The sequence below is a fragment of the Scyliorhinus torazame genome, chromosome 8, assembly GCF_047496885.1.
Source record: "Scyliorhinus torazame isolate Kashiwa2021f chromosome 8, sScyTor2.1, whole genome shotgun sequence".
NCBI classification, from domain to species: domain Eukaryota; kingdom Metazoa; phylum Chordata; class Chondrichthyes; order Carcharhiniformes; family Scyliorhinidae; genus Scyliorhinus; species Scyliorhinus torazame.
In genome coordinates this window covers 247,281,663-247,291,342 of record NC_092714.1, presented here as the reverse complement: position 1 = coordinate 247,291,342, position 9,680 = coordinate 247,281,663, and the positions used below count along the sequence as shown (strand labels likewise).

The 9,680-nt window shown below is 46.7% G+C and overlaps 1 long non-coding RNA gene across 1 annotated transcript in view; it reads left to right on the top strand.

Moving 5' to 3' along the window:
• The first annotated feature begins 861 nt into the window (after window positions 1–861).
• Window positions 862–9,680, top strand: part of LOC140428507 (uncharacterized) — a 30,490-nt gene continuing 21,671 nt past the window's right edge. Inside the window, exon 1 of the long non-coding RNA XR_011948801.1 lies at window positions 862–990. This is a non-coding gene — a long non-coding RNA (uncharacterized lncRNA). The remainder of the gene's footprint in view (window positions 991–9,680) is intronic.

Sequence of the window (9,680 nt, the reverse complement as noted above, 5' to 3'; positions counted from 1 at the left end):
GTAAAGTCAAACGGCTCTTGGCTCCCAACAAATGCCTCCAGTTAATCCCTTCCCAATGATCCTGCTAAAATTAGGAACTAATGTGGGAAAACACGTGCAACTATTCTCTGTCCATTGATTAGCCAAACATAATGAAATATATTCATTGAGACAATGACACACTGAATAAAAAGCTTCTACATATTGAAGTGAAAGTTGCCACAGTCCCAGAGGACCATAGGCTGCTCTCCCCCTTTTTGACAAAGAGTGAGAACTAACTGGTGGTGATTAACCTGAGTGTCGCCACACCTCAGGCGAGGAACAAGATTGAGAAGGCAGGGCCTTCATGAATAACCTCAGCCAGTGTAGCAATTGAAGCTGCCGTTGGGGTCACCCTGCATCATGAACCAGCTGCCCAACCAACTGTTTGTTTTCCCAGCACAATAGGCCGATCAAAATGGGCAACATCATTAGTTAAGACCATTAATGAGGTTCAGCTTTATGCTGACGATGTGTATTAAAACCTAAAGGACAAAACTCATTGACCATCGTTGGAATTGCAGTTTTGTTGGCAGGAGCAGGAATTTTCATCAGTCAGTCACAGGATAGTACAGATGCCAATCAAAGTTGAAACATGGATATTTCCTGTTTGTGAGCTGAGAAAATAAACACTTTTGTTTATTTGTCTGTCAATGGGCAAAGTCCATTTCCACGTTGTCTTGGTAAACATTACATATGTTCTCCATTTGTTTTAGTGATTTTGTTTCCCTGCCAATTTTTCCCCCTCCTAAGGCCATTGACCCCTTGCTCAGGCACAGTGCCAAGATACCAGGCACCAATTGTACTTGACCCAAATGACCATTTTCATGTAAGCACCGACAGCGGGAAACAACCTATTCATTAAGGCAGCATTCAGCAGAGCTGGGTCCTGTCTTCTTCAAATGTCCATGCAGTCATGCTTTCTGCAATCGAGAATGATAATTGAATGGTTTTCTTCCCCCTCAATCGAAGGTCAGTGAATTCAAATGTAACAATTCAAGCAAAACCTCAGGGACAGGATTCTCCATTGGCTGACGGCGAAATTGGGAAATGCGATTGGGCGGAGAATAGGTTCCGACACCAAAATCGTGGCGGGCATCGATTTGACGCCAAATCACAATTCTCCGTTATCTCGACAAAGCGGTCCGGATCGCGCGTACTGTAGGCACCATTTGCATATCATTAGCAGGCCTGACCCGGTATTCTCCAGGGCCTCCGCGATTCTCCGCCTCCAATGTGCCGAGTTCCCGATGGCACGGTTCACTTGTGCTTTTAAAAATCATGAAACCGGCGCCGTGGCTGCTGAGGGAGAGGGGGTATGGAAAGTGTCCAACATCGCCATAGTTTGCTGACAGTTGTGCCGCTGGCCGGGGGTGGGGTGGCTTCTGCCAAGGCCAGGGGGAGTAGCAGAAGGTGGCCCGGAGGTGGGTAGTGGGGTCGGGGTGGATGGGCACGGAACACCATTGCCACGGCTGGAAAGCAGCCATGCAGCTTGGCACACCGCTGACTGCTCACTGTGAACTTAGGGCCATGGGTCATATAGCTTCCCCCCCCCAGGTGCCCTCTGGCCCCAGCTGACCCATCAGTTGTACGAGTGGCACAACCAATGCCACTGGGATGAGTGTGTGTGGGGATTGTAATGTGTATCTGCGGCTGCAGCTTGTCAGCCTCCCAAGTGTCAATCACGGACCCGGCAAATCCCGCACCATTTATCACTGGAATCGATTGTGTTCCAGGTGGTGTCAGTGCTAGTCCCTCCACAGTTGCTGAATCGTTCTAGGTTTGGTGCCAGTTTTGCTATCGTGATGGTCCATGAATCCTGCCTGTAGCCATCTGGGATGGCCACTTCCCGATTACAAAATGGACACTTTGCAAAGATTGCAGGGAAAATGGACAATACTGAGAAAACAAGCAGGTTCAGAGTTTGTCTGCATATTGGAGCCGCAGCTCCCAGAAAGACCAAAACTGCAGGCCTATTAGCATACTAATGGCCCATCTCCGGGAACAAAAGAGTAACAGTTGAGTAACCGATACTAAGGCAGACACCTCGGCGTCAGAGGAGACCGAAAACAAAGCAGGCCAACGGCCACCTAGGACACGCCCAGCCATCAGGGCACCCACCCCTTTATTGGATGAGATCAATATGAATGATCGAGAAACGGCCCAATTGATTGGGGCCAAGTTCAAGGCCCGCCCAAAAGAGCGCAAAGCCCCTTTGGGTATAAGAAGGAGCCCCCAAGAGAGAATCGTTCTCTTGGACCAGACTCTCACCAAGGAAAGACCTGTCCACCAGTTGCACCAGAAGCAAGTAAGTCCAAGGTCAGCGCACGCTACCAGACAGACGACCTTAGCTGTTCCCCTTTACCAGTTCGACCCCAGCAGCCTCAGAACCGAGAACGGCCATTGTTCCTCTGACTGAGTGGGCGCCCGAAGCTAAGTATAGGCTTTAGCAGTAGTGATAGTTTAGTCTGTAGAGTTTCGTACAAAAGTACATTTAACTGTGTGTGTAAATAAATAAGCATTGACTTTGAACTAACTAACTGGTGTATCGAGTCTTTGATCAGTATTCGGTTTCGAACCTTGTGGTGGTATCGAAAGATATCTGGCGACTCTAGAGCAAACGTAATTAGAATTAAGGAAGGCGACCATATTGACCACCATATTCATAACCAAATAAAAATAGCAACATGCCCCAGCATCAACACTTTGTATCATGAATGGAGAATCCAGCCCCACAAGAAGTTAGCTAACTTAGACAGACTGAGCACTGAGTCCAGGAGCTTCCTAGACTTTGTTTGCACTGAGTGCTGAATTTGGTGCATTTGAGTGCTATAGTGAGAGTTTGGTGACTGAGGGAGTTAGGTGAGGAGGGAGTAAGGTGCTTCCTACATTTCCGCAAAGAGTGAGAAGAGAGCCAGGAGTTTACAGAGAGAGCAGCTGACTGGGAGCAGAGTCGGAGGGCGGAGATCCAGTTGGTCCACAGGGCAGCTATATTCTGTAAGGTAAGAGGGGATGGAGGCTAGGCCAGTTGCATGCTCCTGTAGGATGTGGGTGGTGAGGGATACCACCGGTGTCCCCGCTGACTATACCTGCGGGAAGTGCACCCAACTTCAGCTCCTCAAAGACCGTGTTAGGGAACTGGAGCTGAAGCTGGATGAACTTCGGATCATCCGGGACGCAGAGGGGGTGATTGAGAAGAGTTACAAGGAGGTAACCACACCCAAGGTACAGGACAAGAATAGCTGGGTTACAGTCAGTGGGAAAAAAACAAACAGGCAGACAGTGCAGGGATCCCTCATGGCCGTTCCCCTTCAAAACAAGTATACCGTTTTGGATGCTTTTGGGGGGGGGATCACCTACCGGGGGAAGGCCCTAGCGGCCAGGTCTCTGGCACTGAGTCTGGCTCTGGGGCTCAGAAGGGAAGGGAGGAGAATAAAAAAGCAATAGTTGTAGGAGATTCAATGGTTAGGGGAATAGATAGGAGATTCTGTGGTCGCGAGCGAGACTCCCGGAAGGTATGTTGCCTCCCGGGTGCCAGGGCCAGGGATGTCTCGGATCGTGTCTTCAGGATCCTTAAGGGGGAGGGGGAGTAGCCAGAAGTTGTGGTGCACATTGGTACCAACGACGTAGGTAGGAAAAGGGGTGTGGAGGTAATAAACGAGTTTAGGGAGTTAGGCTGGAAGTTAAAAGCCAGGACAGACAGAGTTGTCATCTCTGGTTTGTTGCCAGTGCCACGTGATAGTGAGGCTAGGAATAGGGAGAGAGTGCAGCTGAACACGTGGCTGCAGGAATGGTGTAGGAGGGAGGGCTTCAGGTATTTGGATAATTGGAGCGCATTCTGGGGAAGGTGGGACCTGTACAAGCAGGACGGGTTGCATCTGAACCAGAGGGGCACCAATATCCTGGGAGGGAGGTATTCTAGTACTCTTCGGGAGGGTTTAAACTAATTTGGCAGGGGAATGGGAACCGGATTTGTAGTCCAGCAACTAAGGTAGCCGATATTCAGGACGCCAAAGCATGTAATGAGGCAGTGGGGAAGGGAACACTGACAAAGGAGAGTACTTGCAGGCATGGAGATGGGTTGAAGTGTGTATACTTCAACGCAAGAAGCATCAGGAATAAGGTGGGTGAACTTAAGGCATGGATCGGTACTTGGGACTACGATGTGGTGGCCATCACGGAAACTTGGATAGAAGAGGGGCAGAAATGGTTGTTGGAGGTCCCTGGTTATAGATGTTTCAATAAGATTAGGGAGGGTGGTAAAAGAGGTGGGGAGTGGCATTGTTAATTAGAGATAGTATAACAGCTGCAGAAAGGCAGTTCAAGGACTATCAGCCTACTGAGGTAGTATGGGTTGAAGTCAGAAATAGGAAAGGAGCAGTCACCTTGTTAGGAGTTTTCTGTAGGCCCCCCAATAGTAGCAGTGATGTGGAGGAACAGATTGGGAAACAGATTTTGGAAAGGTGCAGAAGTCACAGGGTCGTAGTCATGGGTGACTTTAACTTCCCAAACATTGAGTGGAAACTCTTTAAATCAAATAGTTTGGATGGGGTGGCGTTTGTGCAGTGTGTCCAGGAAGCTTTTCTAACACAGTATGTAGATTGTCCGCCCAGAGGAGGGGCAATATTGGGTTTAGTACTTGGTAATGAACCAGGGCAAGTGATAGATTTGTTAGTGGGGGAGCATTTTGGAAATAGTGACCACAATTCTGTGACTTTCACTTTAGTAATGGAGAGGGATAGGTGCGTGCAACAGGGCAAGGTTTACAATTGGGGGAAGGGTAAATATGATGTCAGACAAGAATTGAAGTGCATAAGTTAGGAACATAGGCTGTCAGGGAAGGACGCAAGTGAAATGTGGAACTTGTTCAAGGAACAGGTACTACGTGTCCTTGATATGTATGTCCCTGTCAGGCAGGGAAGAGATGGTCGAGTGAAGGAACCATGGTTGACAAGAGAGGTTGAATGTCTTGTTAAGAGGAAAAAGGAGACTTATGTAAGGCTGAGGAAACAAGGTTCAGACAGGGCGTTGGAGGGATACAAGATAGCCAGGAGGGAACTGAAGAAAGGGATTAGGAGAGCTAAGAGAGGGCATGAACAATCTTTGGTGGGTAGGATCAAGGAAAACCCCAAGGCCTTTTACACACGTGAGAAATATGAGAATGACTAGAGCGAGGGTAGGTCCGATCAAGGACAGTAGCGGGAGATTGTGTATTGAGTCTGAAGAGATAGGAGAGGTCTTGAACGAGTACTTTTCTTCTGTATTTACAAATGAGAGGGGCCATATTGTTAGAGAGGACAGTGTGAAACAGACTGGTAAGCTCGAGGAAATACTTGTTAGGAAGGAAGATTTGTTGGGCATTTTGAAAAACTTGAGGATAGACAAGTCCCCCGGGTCTGACGGGATATATCCAAGGATTCTATGGGAAGCAAGAGATGAAATTGCAGAGCCGTTGGCAATTATCTTTTCATCCTCACTGTCAACAGGGGTGGTACCAGGGGATTGGAGAGTGGCGAATGTCGTGCCCCTGTTCAAAAAAGGGACGAGGGATAACCCTGGGAATTACAGGCCAGTTAGTCTTACTTCGGTGGTAGGCAAAGTCATGGAAAGGGTACTGAAGGATAGGATTTCTGAGCATCTGGAAAGACACTGCTTGATTAGGGATAGTCAGCACGGATTTGTGAGGGGTAGGTCTTGCCTTACAAGTCTTATTGAATTCTCTGAGGAGGTGGCCAAGCATGTGGATGAAGGTAAAGCAGTGGATGTAGTGTACATGGATTTTAGTAAGGCATTTGATAAGGTTCCCCATGGTAGGCTTCTGCAGAAAGTAAGGAGGCATGTGATAGTGGGAAATTTGGCCAGTTGGATAACGAACTGGCTAACCGATAGAACGATAGAAGTCAGAGAGTGGTGGTGGATGGCAAATATTCAGCCTGGATCCCAGTTACCAGTGGCGTACCGCAGGGATCAGTTCTGGGTCCTCTGCTGTTTGTGATTTTCATTAATGACTTGGATGAGGGAGTTGAAGGGTGGGTCACTAAATTTGCAGACGATACGAAGATTGGTGGAGTTGTGGATAGTGAGGAGGGCTGTTCTCGGCTGCAAAGAGACATAGATAGGATGCAGAGCTGGGCTGAGAAGTGGCAGATGGAGTTTAACCCTGAAAAGTGTGAGGTTGTCCATTTTGGAAGGACAAATATGAATGAGGAATACAGGGTTAACGGTAGAGTTCTTGGCAACGTGGAGGAGCAGAGAGATCTTGGGGTCTATGTTCATACATCTTTGAAAGTTGCCACTCAAGTGGATAGAGCTGTGAAGAAGGCCTATGGTGTGCTAGCGTTCATTAACAGAGGGATTGAATTTAAGAGCCGTGAGGTGATGATGCAGCTGTACAAAACTTTGGTAAGGCCACATTTGGAGTACTGTGTACAGTTCTGGTCACCTCATTTTAGGAAGGATGTGGAAGCTTTGGAAAAGGTGCAAAGGAGATTTACCAGGATGATGCCTGGAATGGAGAGTAGGTCTTACGAGGAAAGGTTGAGGGTGCTAGGCCTTTTCTCATTAGAACGGAGAAGGATGAGGGGCGACTTGATAGAGGTTTATAAGGTGATCAGGGGAATAGATAGAGTAGACAGTCAGAGACTTTTTCCCCGGGTGGAACAAACCATTACAAGGGGACATAAATTTAAGGTGAATCGTGGAAGATATAGGGGAGATGTCAGAGGTAGGTTCTTTACCCAGAGAGTAGTGGGGGCATGGAATGCACTGCCTGTGGAAGTAGTTGAGTCGGAAACATTAGGGTCCTTCAAGCAGCTATTGGATAGGTACATGGATTACGGTAAAATGATATAGTGTAGATTTATTTGTTCTTAAGGGCAGCACGGTAGCATTGTGGATAGCACAATTGCTTCACAGCTCCAGGGTCCCAGGTTCGATTCCGGCTTGGGTCACTGTCTGTGCGGAGTCTGCACATCCTCCCCGTGTCTGCGTGGGTTTCCTCCGGGTGCTCCGGTTTCCTCCCACAGTCCAAAGATGTGCAGGTTAGGTGGATTGGCCATGATAAATTGCCCTTAGTGTCGGGTGGAGGTGTTGACTTTGGGTAGGGTGCTCTTTCCAAGAGCCGGTGCAGACTCAATGGGCCGAATGGCCCCCTTCTGCACTGTAAATTCAATGATAATCTATGATTAATCTAGGACAAAGGTTCGGCACAACATCGTGGGCCGAAGGGCCTGTTCTGTGCTGTATTTTTCTATGTTCTGTGTTCTATATGGTTCAGCCAAATAATAATTTCTCTTAAAAATATTCAGAACATAAAAAGTCAACCATGCAAAAATAAAGATGTGAAATCAGTGTTGAAAAACACTTCTGTCTCTGGGAAGCAACTGCAGTTTGAAACCCAGCAGTTTGTGGCAAAGGATAATCAAATGAGAAATATTATTTAAATCAATTATTTGTTTTAGCCTGCTTGGTCTATGCAGATTTTTAAAAAAACTTTTGCATTCTTGGTTCTTAAAGCATTTCTTAGAGATTTTTAAGCCGTCATTTCAGAAAATTAAATCCAAATAGAGAACGAAAAAGTGGGGTGTGCTGGGATTTTTCAGAATGCTGGTTGTGAGAAGTGCCACATAAATGCAAGTCTTTTCTTTTGCAAAATATAATCTGTGTATTTGTTTAAATCTAAAGTTCGCTAACTTTCAAATTTAATTTTAAGTTTGTTTTTGCTCGTGACTTAACTTTGCACAATGTGTTGGGGTGCGATACTGCACACTCTGCAGCTGGATCAGGTGCACAAAAACGTACCTCATGAGGAATAACAAAGTTTAGGAAATCGTTTTTTCTAAATTACCCTATTCTTTTTTTTCCAATTAACAGACAATGTAGCGTGGCCAATTCACCTACCCTGCACATCTTTTTAGGTTGTGGAGGTAAGACGCACGCAGACAGGGGGAGAATGTGCAAATTCCACACGGACAGTGACCCAGGGCCAGGATCGAACCCGGGTCCTCGGCGCTGTGAGGCAGCATTGAATCATAGAATTTACAGTGCAGAAGGCCATTCGGCCCATCGAGTCTGCACCGGCCCTTGGAAAGAGCACCCTACTCAAGCCCACGCCTCCACCCTATCCCCGTAACCCCAAACCTTTTTTGACACTAAGGACAATTTAGCACGGCCAATCCACCTAACCTGCACATCTTTGGACTGTGGGAGGAAACCAGAGCACCCGGAGGAAACCCACGCAGACACGAGGAGAACGTGCAGACTCCGCACGGACAGCGACCCAAGCTGGGATTCGAACTTGGGACACTGGAGCTGTGAAGCAACTGTGCTCACCACTGCACCATCCTGCTGCCCCCAAAGTTTAGGAAATCTAACAACTAGCCAAGGGTTGCAACTTGTGAAAATTACAAACAGGTAGCATTAAATTGGCATGCAAGAATTTTGCAATAAAATGTCTTAAATTACTCAAAACATAATTAAATCTCGGTGATTTTCTCACTGTCAATTGGAGGAAATGGTGGTTTTAAGAAGAAAAAACATAAAACAATGCAATGAGCAATGAATTAATCTACTGCCAAAACGGAGGTCATTCCTGAAGGTGGCCTGCCCCTTTCAGGCCACCAAGTTTAATTACTGTTAACCCTGAGATCGATTAGAGGTTCATGTGAGAATTTTGCAGACTGGAAAGCTTCAGGTTTTAGGTCAAAAGAAACTGGCAGGAAAAGACAGTTCTATCAAAATATATTATTTTGGCAATTTATATTGTGACATCTATAGTGAGACAGTTACGGATTTTTAAAAACAGACAGGTCTCTTGCGGGTGTTATGGAAAGTAATCTGGGCCTTGTAATATAAAGATGCCCGAAATAGGTTTAAAAATGCAATTCAAAGGCACATAGAGCCATAGAATCCCTACACTGCAGAAGGAGGCCGTTCGGCCCATCGAGTCTGGACCTCAGAAAGATCACTCTACCTAGACCTACTCCCCCATCCTATCCCCACAAACCCATCTAATGTTTGGACACTACGGGGCAATTTAGCATGGTCAATCCATCTAACCTGCACACCTTTGGACTGTGGGAGGAAACCGGAGCACCCGGAGGAAACCCACGCAGACACGGGGAGAAAGTGCAAACTCCACGCAGACAGTGACCCAAGGCCGGAATCAAACCTGGGTCCTTGGCGCTGTGAGGCAGAGGTGCCGCTGTGCCACTGGTGTGTATGTCAAGGAAGAATCAAAATCAGCTCATTCGGCCAGCGTTGCAGTGATTTCAACTGGACATTGTTGCCAAAACATTGGCCGTAAAATCTTCAATACAAATAAAGAAATCAGATTTGGTTCCTCTTCCGGTGCTTTTGTTGAAGACAAACTATCTCTTTCCTTTCCTCATTGGGAGGAGGAGCAAGGGATTAATACAACACTCACAGGATGCTCCATAACACCTCACAGTCCATGAATTATTTATTACTCACTGGTCTCTGTAGGGAAACAGGGCAACTAATTTGCTCACAGCTTGGCTCCACGAACCACAATAGGATAGTAGGATAGTTATTAATAATTTGATTGATCATTTTAATCGATTTATTTGAAAAGAAACATTGTTCAGGGTTATGGGGAGAACTCAGGAGACTAACACTGAGTGAAATGCTTACTTGGAGAACCA